A 12,489-nucleotide genomic window follows, 5' to 3' on the forward strand; every position below is an offset into this window, starting at 1 on the left:
ATTGGACCCCTAGCCTGGGAACCTCCATATGCCACGGGTGTGGCCCTAAAAGACAAAGAAATGAAAAAAAAAAAAAGGAAAATGGAGGAATATTTAAAAACTTTTCAGATAACTGCATATTCTTTGATACTACATTAAAACTTAAAAGCAGTGTTCTCAAAGGTTTATGAAAGAACTTTTTGTACTCTATCACATAAAATCCATCAGTCTTCTTCAAATGAATGTTTTACCCATGAATGATTTTGTAATACCATGCATTAGTCATATGGAAAATATTCATCATTTGGGAAATGTTTCTTCATTGCGTTAGATACATTTTGCAAATGTTGACATGTCTCATTATGTAACATCATAATGTTACATATAGCCTTTGGAAAACTCCAACATACACTCATGAAAAAAAGTGAAAACAGCAAATAATATTGTCTGATAAAACACTTCTGACCTTGCAAACTCCCAAAAGTGTCTCCAGGACCTGATTTAATATAAGTGGTTCTTTGTTAATGACTTCATTAGTGATTCTGCAGTTTGCAGTTTCTATTAATGACTGCCAAACTGCACCATTGCTTACTAGTCCTGGAACTGGCCTCCAGTAGGGCTGAAGGTAAGGCATCAATTCTGTCCCATCTCGCATAAGAAAGACAGTTGGGGTTGCATTCCTGATCTAAGGATGCAATAGCAGATTAGTCATAGATATGACCGACAATCTGTCATAAAGCAAATACTGTGAATTGTTAACTAGCATAAGAATCCTAAATCACTAAAATGGGGAATTATCTATTAAGTTTTATTAAAAGATCATAAATGTAATAGCATGTACATGATTATTAAAAGTACTCCAATAAGCTAGGCTACACATTTAATACATTAAAAATCCAAGTGTATTTTAACATTAAATTGGCACAGAGTGAATTACCTTGTCAGAAAAATGTAATGAAACTGTTAACAAGACTTTCTCTCCCTTTTTAGAAATTTATGGGAGTTCCCATTGTGGTGCTGTGGAAATGAATCCAACTAGTATCCGTGAGGATGTGGGTTCGATCCCTGGCCTCACACAGTGGGTTAAGGGTCTGGTGTTGCCGTGAGTTGTGGTGTAGGTTATGGACGTAGCTCAGATCCTGAGTTGCTGTGACTGTGGCATAGGCTGGCAGCTGCAGCTCCGATTGGACCCCTAGCCTGGGAACCTCCACATGCTGCAGGTGCAGCCCTAAAAAGCAAAAAAAAAAAAAAAAAAAAAAAGAAATTTCTGAAGATTTGTGGGATGGATTTGAGTAGCCTGAGTATCATAGTATCATAGAGCTACAAAATAAAGTTTGAATCAATGTTTCCTTTATGGTTTTTCTTGTAAGAGATTGGTATTCAAATTCCCTTGGCCTTAGTGCTACCCTCAAGTAGGTATTTGTTTCTTGTTGATAAAAAATAGTGTAAATCACTTTCAGAGGTAAAGGTTGCTACAGCTTATCTTCTCTAACTCTTCTTAGATTATTCACAATGAGAATTGAGCTGGCTAATATTGGTCAGGTAGATTCCTTTTCCTGAATCTTTCTATGTCATACCTTAGTCTTGTGGCTGGGTCTTTGCTCTTAATGTTTTTCTGCCATCTCACCCTCTAGAAACCCACATCCAGATGGCCTGCCTTTGCCTCACCTACCTACTATGTTTCTTTAAAAATGAAGCTATTAGGACAGAGCAGTGGAGGTCAAAGCAGGAGACAGCTGTGTTCTTGTCCTACTCTGATGTTGGGAATACTTCATTGTGATTTTGATTGCATTTATCTAATAAATAGTGGTGTTGAGCATCTTTTCATGTACCTGTTGGCCTTTCATATATTTTCTTTTGGAAAAATGTCTATTCAGGACGTTTTTATATTTTAAAATTTGGATTATTTGTTTTTTTGCTGTTGAGTAGAATGATTTTTTTTAAAAATATATTTTGGATATTAACCACTTACTAGATACATTGTTTGCAAATATGTTTTTTCCATTTCACAGGTTGTCTTTTCATTTGTTGATTCTTGCCTTTGCTGTGCAGAAGCTTTTTAGTTTAATGTAGTGTCATTTTGCTTGTGTTTTAGGTGTCATATTCAAAAAAATCATTGCCCAGATGCATATCAAGTTTTCCCAGAACCACTTATTGAAGAGACTGTGTTTTTTGCATTGTGTATTCTTTCCTCTTTTGTCAGATTAATTGACCATCTGTGCATGGGTTTATTTCTGGGCTTTCTCTCCTGTTCAATTGAGCTGTGTTTCAGTTTTTGTGCCAGTACCATACTGTTTTGATGACTCTAGCTTTGTAGTATAGTCTGAATTCAGGGACTCAGGTTCCTTCAGCTCTCAAGATTCCTCTTTCTCAAGATTGCTTTAGCTATTTGGGATCTTTTGTGTTTCCATGTGAATGTAAAAATGTTTTATTCTAATTTTGTGAAAAATGCTGTTGGTAATTTGATGGCAATTGCATTGAATCTGTAGATTGCCTTGGGTAGTTTAGTCATTTTGACAATATTGATTCTTCCAATCCAAGAACATTGTATATCTTTTTGTGTTCATTTTCTTTCATCAGCATCTTACAGTTTTCAGAGTACAAGTCTTTTGCCTCATTAGATAGGTTTATTCCTAGGTATTTTTATTATTTTTGATGTGGTGATAAATGGGATTGTTTCCTTCTCTTCCTGATCTTTCATTGTTAGTGTATAGAAATGCAACAGATTTCTGTGTATTAATTTTATATTCTGCAGGTTTACCAAGTTCATTGATGAGCTCTAGTAGTTTTCTGGTAGCATCTTTAGGATTTTCTGTGTGTAGTATCATGTCATCTGCAAGCAGTGACAGTTTTACTTCTTCTCCAACTTGGATTTCTTTTTCTGCTCTGATTGCCTTGGCTAGGACTTCAAAAACTATGGTGAAAAAAAGGAAACATAAAATAAAAAGACAACCCACTGAAAGGGAGAAAATAAATTTACAAATAGTGTGACTGACAAGGGATTAATCTCCAAAATACACAAACAGCTCATACAGGTCATTATCAAAAATGAACAACTCAATCAAAATGTGGGCAGAAGATCTAAATAGACATTTCTCCAAAGACATACAGATGGCCAAAAAGCACATGAAAAGATGTTCAGTATCACTAATTATTAGAGAAATGCAATTCAAAACTACAACAAGGTATATCACTTCATACTGGTCAAAATGGCCATCATCAAAAAGTCTACAAATGATAAATGCTACAGAGGGTGTGGAGAAAAGGGGACCCTCCAACACTGGTACAGCCAATTTGGAGAACAGTATGGAGGTTCCTTTAAAAACTCAAAATAGAGCTGCTTTATGATCCTGCAATCCCACTCCTAGGCATCTACTCAAAGAAAACCATAATTTGAAAAGATATATGTACCCCAGTGTTTATTGCAGCACGTTTACAATAGCCAAGACATGTAAGCTACCCAGATGTTCATCGACAGAGGAATGGATAAAGAAGATGTGGTACATATACAGTGGAATATTATTCATCCATAAAAATGAATGAAATAATGCCATTTACAGCAACATGGATGGACCTGGAGATTATCATACTAAGTGAAGCCACACAGAAAAAGACAAATATCATGTGATATCACTTAATGTGGAATCTAATAAAAAATGATACAAATGAACTTATTTACAAACACAGATTCACAGACTTAGTAAACAAACTTATGGTTACCAAAGAGCAAAAGTGGGTGGGGGGAGGGATAAGTTAGGAGTTTGAGATTAAGTTATACACAGTACTGTATATCAAATATATAATCAACAAGGACCTACTGTATAGTTCAGGGAACTCTACTCAATGTTCTATAATAATTTATGTGGAAAAGAATCCGAAAAATGATGTATGTGTATGTATAACTGAATCATTTTGCTGTATACCTGAAACTAACATAGCATTGTAAATCAAACTGTACTCCAATATGAACTAAAAATTTTAACAAGACCCATATCAGGGGGCTTATTTCCAATGTTTTCTTCTAAGGCTTTAATGGTTTTGTCTTACATTTAAGTCTTTAATCTGTTTTGAGTTAATTTTTGTGAGTGGCTTAAGATAGGGGATTTAGTTTCATTCTTTTATATGTGAATGTTCAATTATTTTTGCATTTGTTGGAGAGACTGTGTTTTTCCCACTGAGTATTCTTGACTTCCTTGTCAAATATTAGATTTTTTTCCATCTTTTGTCTTTTTAGGGCCACACCTGCTGCATATGGAGGTTCCCTGGCTAGGGGTCTAATTGGAGCTGTTGCTGCTGGCCTACACCAGAGTCATAGTAATGCCAGGTCCAAGCCACATTTGCGACCTATACCACGGTTCATGGCAATGCCAGATCCTTAACCCCCTGAGCGAGGCCAGGGATTGAATCCAAAACCTCATCGTTCCTAGTCGGATTCGTTTCTGCTGCACCATGACAGGAACTCCTGGTTTGTTTTTTTTTAAGGCTGCACCTGCAGCATATGGAAGTTCCTGGGGCTAAGGGTAGAATTGGAGCTGTAGCTGCCAGTCTATGCCACAGCCACAGCAACACTGGATCCTTAACCCACTGAGGGAGACCAGGAATTGAAGCTGTATCCTCATGGATACTATATTGGGTTCTTAACCTGCTGAACCACAATGAGAACTCCCTCAAATATTAGATTTGCCCATATATACTTGGGTTTATTTCTGGGTTCTCAGTACTATACAACTGACCTCGTTTTTATGTCGCTACCATACTATTTTAATTACTATAGCTTTGTAGTACCTCTTGAAGTCAGGAAACAATGATGAAAGAAATCAAAGATGACTAAGTAAGGGGAGGGAATGGGATGGGCAGGGTTTGGGGTTGGTAGATGCAAACTATTACTTTTAGAATGGATAAGCAATGAGGTCCTACTGTACAGCACAGGGAATTATGTCCAATCTCTTGGGGTAGAAAATGATGGAAGATAGTATGAGAAAAAGAATATATGTGTGTGTGTGTGTGTGTGTGTGTGTGTGTGTGTGGAGAGAGAGAGAGGGAGAGACTGGGTCACTATGCTGTGCAGCAGAAATTGGCACAACATTATAAATCAACTATACTTAAAAAAAAAGAAAACAACCTAGTGGTTACTGGTAGAGATAAGGAACAATATAGGAGTAGGGAATTAGAAAGTACAGACTATTATGTATCAAATACAAATAACATACTGAAGAGGATGTGGAGGAAAGGGTACCTTCCTACACTGTTGATGGGAAAGTAAATTGGTACAACCACTATGGAAAATGTATGGAGTTTCCTCAGAAAACTAAATATAGAACTACCATATGATTCAGCAGTCCCACCGTGGGCATATATCCCAGATAAAACTATAATTCAAGAAGGTACATGTTTTCTATATCTGTGAGTATGCTTTTTTTGTTATATTCATTAGTTTGCTGTATTTTTTAGATTTCACATAAAAGTGATACATAGAGTATTTGTCTTTGTCTTTGACTTGTATTGCTTAGCATAATGCCTTCCAAGTCCACCCACATGGCTGCAAATGGCAATATTTCATTTTTTTTAATGTCTGAGTAGTATGCCATGGTATAGGTATAAAACACATCTTCATTTAGCCATTTATTGATGGACGCTTAGATTGCTTTCCTGTCTTCGCAGTTGTAAATACTGCTGTGAACATTGGGGTGCCTGTAGTCTTTTAGAGTTAGTGTTCTTGTTTTTTTCTTCATATATACCCAGGAGTAGACTTGCTGGGTCTTATGGTGGTCATATGGAAGTTTTGCCTTTATGTCACAAAGCTACAGTTACCAAAACAGTATGGTGCTGGTACAGAAACAGATGCATACATCAGTGGAACAGAATAGAGGGCCCAGAAATAAACCTACAAACTTATGGTCAATAATCTATAAGGAAGGAGGCAAGAATATACAATGGAGAAAGGACAGTCTTTTCAGTAAGTGATGCTGGGAAAACTGGATAGCTACATGTAATAGAATGAAATTAGAACATTCTCTACTACTATATTAAAAAACCCTAAAAACGTACTGAAGACCTAAATATAAGACCGAAGTACTATAAAATTCTTAGAAGAAGACACAGGCAGAACATTCTTTGACGTTAATCGTAGCAGTATTTTTTTGGACCTGTCTCCTGAAGCAAAGGAGTAATAAAAGCAAAAATAGCCAGTGGGATCTAATTATACTTAAAAGCTTTTGCACAGCCAAAGAAACAATCAGAAAAACGAAAAGACAACCTACTGAATGGGAGAATGTGTTTTCAAATGATATGACCAATAAGGAGTTAATATCCAACCTATAGAAACAGCTCATAGAACTCAATATGAAAAAAAAAAAAAAAGCAACCTGATTAAAACATGGACAAAAGAACTGGATAGACATTTTTCCAAAGAAATGCACGTGGCCAATAGGCACATGAAAACATGGCACATGCTGAGCATCACTAATCGTTAGAGAAACAAAACCGTGATGAGATGTCACCACACACCATCAAAATGGCTGTCATGTAAAAGAACACAAATAACAAATGCTGTCGAGAAAAGAGAATTCTTGTACACTATTGGTGGGAATGTAGATTGGTGCTGCCACTGTGGAAAATAATATGGAGGTTTCTCACAAAACTAAAATTAGAACTACCAGTCTTGTTAGTTTGTTTCTAAGAATCTGTACATTTTCTAGGTTGTCTGGTTTATTGGTATATAGTTGTTCGTAGTAGCCTTTTAGGAGATTTGTATGTCTGGTGTAAGTTGTAATGTTTTCTTTTATTCATATCATTTGTTGATTTGCACCCTCTCTCTTTTTTCCCTTGGTTAGTCTAGCTAAAGGCTTGTCAATTTTATCTTTTCAAAGAACCAAGCCTTAGTTTGATTAATCATTACTACTGTTTTCCTGTTCTCTACTTCATTCATTTCTGCTCTAATCTTTATTATTTTCTTTCTTCTACCAACTTTAGGCTCAGTTTGTTATTCTTTTTCTAATTAGTTTAACCACGCAGTTATTGAGATCCTTCTTGCTGCTTTTTTCTTAAATAGGGGCACTGCAGCATGTGTGTGTATCTATTGTAGATTTTTGGTTTGCAGTTACCCTGAAGTTTTGATATAGGAGTCTCTCTATATCTCATTGTTTTAAATTGTTGGTCTCTTAATTGCATCTCCAGGGTCCTCTGTTTGTACCCTCTTCTTTTCATGGTTTCTGATTTTGGGAGCATATTTGTGTGTAGATGATTTCCTACCTTTACCATATTTATGACTTTAATAGTGAATCTTGTCATTTGTAATTTTTTTGTTTCTGGTTATGGCCTTTTCTTTTCCACCTAGAGAAGTTCCTTTAGTATTTGTTGTAAAGTTGGTTTAGTGTTGCTGAATTCTCTTAGCTTTTGCTTGTCTGTAAAGCTTTTGATTTTTCCTTCAAATCTGAATGAGAGCCTTGCTGGGTAGAGTAATCTTAGTTGGAGGGTTTTTCCCTTCATCACATTAAGTGTATCCTGCCACTCCCTTCTGGCCTGCAGAGGTTCTGCTGAAAAATCTGCCGATAACCTTATCGGGGTTCCCTTGTATGTTATTTGTTTCTTTTCCCTAGCTGCTTTTTGTATTTTCTCTTTATTTTTATAGTTTTTGTCAGATTGATTAATATGTGTCTCGGAGTGTTCCACCTTGGGTTTATTTTATATGGCACTCATTGTGCTTCCTGGATTTAAGCTGGTGATTCCTTTCCCATGTTAGGGAAGTCTTCAGCTATTGTCTCTTCAAATATTTTTTCTGGCCCTTTCTCTCTCTTCTTCTTCTTCTGGCATCCTTATGATATGAATGTTGGTGCATTTAATGTTGTCCCGGAGTTCTCTTAGACTGTCTTCATTTCTTCTGCATCTTTTTTCTCTTTTCCGTTCCACATCAGTGATGTCCACTGGTCTGCCCTCCACCTTGCTTATTCATTCTTTGGCCTCCTGTATTCTGCTATTGGTTGCTTCTAATGAAGTTTTTATTTTAGTTATTGTATTCTGCATTTCTGCTTGCTTAAGTTTTAAACCTTGTATTTCTTTGTTCAGTGTTTGCTGTAAATGATCAATCTTGCTTCCAGTTTATTTCCAGTATCTTGAATCATCTTCACCATCATCAGTCTAAAGTCATTGTCATGGAGGTTGATAATCTCCAGATTACTTAGCTTTTTTTTCTGGGTTTTTTTTCCTTGCTCCCTTTTCTGAGTTATAGTTCTCTGCCTTTTCATTTTGTATAGATTTTTGGTGTGGTGTCCTTTTTGCAGACAAGAGTGTTGTACCCTCTCTTGCTTCTGATGTCTACTCCTCTGGTGTCTGAAGTTGGTACAGAGGCTTGCTTTAGGCTTCCTGATAGGAGGGACTGGTGCCTGCCGACTGGTAGGTGGGGCTAATTCTTATCCTTCTGGGTGAGATGAGAGGTGTCTGTGTGCCTGGGGGTTCTTTAGGCAGCCTGTTTACTGATGGGTTGTGCTGTGATCCTACCTGGATTATTGTTTGGCCTGGGGCTTTTCTGCACTGATGGGTGGGCCAGGTTTTTCCAAAATGGCCACCTCTAGAGCAACACATGCTGATGAATATTCCAGAGACCTTTGCCTCCAATGTCGTTCCCCTGCAGTGAGCCACAGTCACCCCTATTTTCCCAGGCAATCCTCTAAGAACTGCAGTCAGGTCTGACCCAGATTGCTACAGTGTGTCTTCTTTGCCCTGGGACCCAGTGCACATGAAAGTCTGTGTGCACCTTTCAAGAATGGGGTCTTTATTTCTCTCAGTCCCATGGAGCTCCTGCGTACAAGCCCTACTGGCCTTCAATGCCAAATGCTCCAGAAGCTCCATCTCCCAATGCCAGATCCCTAGGCGTGGTGACCTGATGTGGGGCTCAGAACTCTCACTTCCATAGGTGAGTCCCTGTGGTAAAGTTACTTTCCTTTCTGTGGGCTGCCCACCCAGTGGGTATGGGGTGGCTTATATTGCGTAATTGCCCCTCTTATCATCTTGATGTCACCTCCTCTTTATCTTCTGGAGTAGTATATCTTTTGATAGTTTGCAGTCTGGTTGGAGGTTGTTCAGCAGTTGGTTGTAATTCTGTTGTTTTTATGAGAGAAGGTGAGCTCCAGTCCTTCTGTTCTGCCATCTTTAATCCCCTGCATTGCAGTATATGGAAGTTCAAGCCGCAGCTACAACCTACACCACAGTTGTAGCAATTTCGACTCCTTTAAGTAGTCTGCTGGGCTGGGGATTGGACCCATACCTCTGCAGTGACCCAAGCCACTGCTGTCAGATTCCTGACTGCTGCAGTGTTAACTCCTTGCTTAATGTTGGCTTTTATTCCTATGAACTGCTTTTGGTGTATTCCATAAGTTTTGGTATGTTTTCATTTGCTTGTCATGATACTTTAAAAATTCTGCTTTAGTTTTTCTTTGATCCATTGGTTGTTCAGGAGAATGTTGTTCAGTTTCCATGTATTCATGAATATCCCAGTTTTCCTCTCATTATTTATTTCTGATTTCATACCATTGTAGTCAGAGAAAATACTTGGTATGATTTCAGTTTTCTTAAAATTTGTAAGACTTGTTTTGTGGCATACCATGTGATTACCCTAGAAAATGTTCCATGTCCACTTGAGGAGAGCATATATTCTGCTGCCAGATAGAATGTTCTGTGTATGTCTGTTACTCCCATTTGACCTATAGTACTGTTCAAATCTCCTGTCTTCTTATTGATGCTGTCTGAAAATCCCCAACTACTATTATATTGCTGTTTATTTCTTCCTTTAGCTTAGGTGCTCTGATGTCTGGCACATAAATATTTATAACTGATACACCTTTTTGATGTATCAAACCCTTTTTCATTATTTTATGTCCTTCTATATCTTTTAAAAAAAATATTTTTACTTTGAAGTCTGTTTTATCTGATGTAAGTAGAGCTTACCTGTGCTTTGTTTTGGGTTACCATTTGCTTGAAATATCTTTTTCTATCACTCAGTCTCAGTCTGTGTGTCTTTAAGGCTAAAGTTGGTCTCTTGCAGGTGGAGTATTGTTGGATCTTGTCTTTTAACTTATTCAGCCTGTCTGTGTCTTTTGATTGGAGGATTTAATTTATGTTTAAAGTAATTATTGATAATTTAGGACTTACTATTGCCATTTTGTTTTATGGTTGTTTTGTAGATCCATTATTCTTTGTTTCTCATCCTGCTGTTTTTTCTATGTGTTTTGATGTTATGTGGTATCAGTATGGTTAGAGATTAGCATGTTTTCTTGAATAATTAATACAGAATTTTCTCGTCTGGTTACCATGGAACTTACCTAAAATTTCTTAAAATTATAGTGCACTATTTTATTTTACTTTTTCATTTTTATTGAAATACAGTTGATTTACAATGTTGTGCTAGTTTCAGGTGTACAGCAGAGTGATTCAGTTATACATACATACATATATATCTTTTTTCAGATTCTTGTCACTTATAGGTTATTACAAAATAGTATAGATCCCTGTGCTATACAATAGGTCTTGTTGGTTATTTATTTTATACATAATAGTATGTATATGTTAATCCCAAATTCCTAACTTATCCCTCCCCATAGCATCTTATCTTAAACAAATAACAACTTCAATAAGATTCCTGAACTTTACACTTTTACTTTTACCTCAGCTCACGTTTTAGGTTATTGACATTACATTTTGCATATTTTTTATATTTTGTAACTAATAACGGATTACTGTAGTAACAGTTATTTTTCCTAAGTTTGTTTTCTTAACTTTAAACTAGAATTATAAGTGAATTATTCACCACCATTGTTATATTACGGAATCCAAATATACCTACATATTTTCCTTTACCAATGAGTTTTATATTGTTGCCCTCTGTTTTTATGACATTAATTAGCATCTTTTTATTTCCATTCAAAGAACTCCTACTGGGGTTTCTTATAAGGCAAGTCTACCGGTGATGAATTTCCTCAGCTTTTGTTTATTCGGGAAAGTGTTTTTCTCTCCTTCATTTCTGAAGAATAGTTTCCCCAAGTATAGTTTTCTTGGTTGAGATATTTCTTTTTTTTTTTTTTTTTCTTTTTGGCCTGCCCATGGCATGTGGGAGTTCCCAGGCCAGAGGTCGAACCTACGCCATAGCAGCAACCTGAACCATTGCAGTGACAGTGCCAGATCCTAACCCACTGTGCCACAAGGGAACTCCCAGATTTTTTTTTTCTTTCAATATTTTGAAAGTGTCATTCCATTCTCTTCTGGCCTGAATAGTTTCTGTTAGGAAATCTGCCAGTGGTATTATGAGGTTTCCCTTGTATGTCACTTCTCTCTTTTTTTAAATTGCTTTCATAAAATCCTTTGTCTTTGACTTTTGACAAATTAATTATAATGTATCTCAGTCTAACTTTATTAGAATGCAACCTATCTGTGGTCTTTTGGACCGCTTAGATGTGGTGATCTGTTTCTGGCCAAGAGATTGAGAAGTTTTCAGGCATTATTGCTATAAATATACTTTCTGTTCCTTCTCTCTCTCTTTCTCTGGAATTCCTATAATTCAAATATTAGTTTTGTTTTCATTTTGTCCCATAAGTCCCATAGGGTTTCTTCACTCTTTTTCATTGCTTTTTCTTTTAGCGCCTCTGACTGGATTTCAGATGTTCTACTCCCAGGTTGTGGGTTCTTCTACATGTTCGAGTTTGCTTTTGAAGCTCTCTGAATTCTTCGGTTTAGTTATATTATTCAGCTCTAGGATTTCTGTTTGTTATGGTTTCTATTTCTTTGATGAACTTCTTGTTTGTACATATGATGATTTCCTCTTTTTCTGTTGTTGTTGTCTATGTGTTCTTGTAGTTCACTAAACTTATTTAAGAGGAAGATTATTCTGCATTCTTTGACAGTTCATGAGGTCCGATCATAGTCCCTTTCCTTAGGGTCATTTATTAGAGCTTTATTAGTTTCCTTGAGTGGTGTCAGATTACTTGATTGTGTGTGTGTGTGTGTGTGTGTGTGTGATCCCTGATTCCTTGCATTGGTTATCCGTGCATTTGAGTAAGTGGTATCCACTTCCTGACTTTGACTTTGCAGGTTCGCTTTGGTATCACCACTTCTTCACCAGTCAGCTCAATTTGGGTTTCTGGATGTTTCTGCTGGTCACGTCCCTGGGCAGCAGGGCCTGCTTTTAGGGTCTGTTTTTGGCCGAGGCAGCTATTTGAGTTCTGAGGCCGGGACTGGTGGGGTGTGCCGCTGGCTGGAAGCAGCCGGATAGGACTGCTGACTTGGTCCTCTGCCCAAGTGAGCCTATAGGATGGCCTTGCTATTGCCTGGAGTCTCTGGTCAAAATTCCTAGAGAGTCTGGACCAGGTAGTGTCCTCAGCAGTAGGTGGGGCTAGGAATCAGCTTCCCATCCCTGGTGGGGTCACAGGACTAGACACAGGGCCTGGGTGGCTCATTGTTTGGGGACCCACCTCAGGCAAGCGTGTGGGCTGAATATCCTGGTCAGGAGAGGCCACGGGTTTG

At 37.4% G+C, this 12,489-nt stretch overlaps 1 protein-coding gene across 7 annotated transcripts in view; it reads left to right on the forward strand.

Annotated features, from left to right (window-relative positions):
* LCA5 (lebercilin LCA5) overlaps nucleotides 1-12,489 on the forward strand; it is a 132,174-nt gene that overhangs the window by 43,148 nt on the left and 76,537 nt on the right. The gene's annotated exons all lie outside the window — the stretch shown is intronic.

Source organism: Sus scrofa, chromosome 1 (genome assembly GCF_054392235.1).
Source record: "Sus scrofa isolate SSC_HxYL_T2T_F1_AM1 chromosome 1, Sscrofa_HxYL_maternal_Yorkshire_Landrace_v2.0, whole genome shotgun sequence".
NCBI lineage: Eukaryota > Metazoa > Chordata > Mammalia > Artiodactyla > Suidae > Sus > Sus scrofa.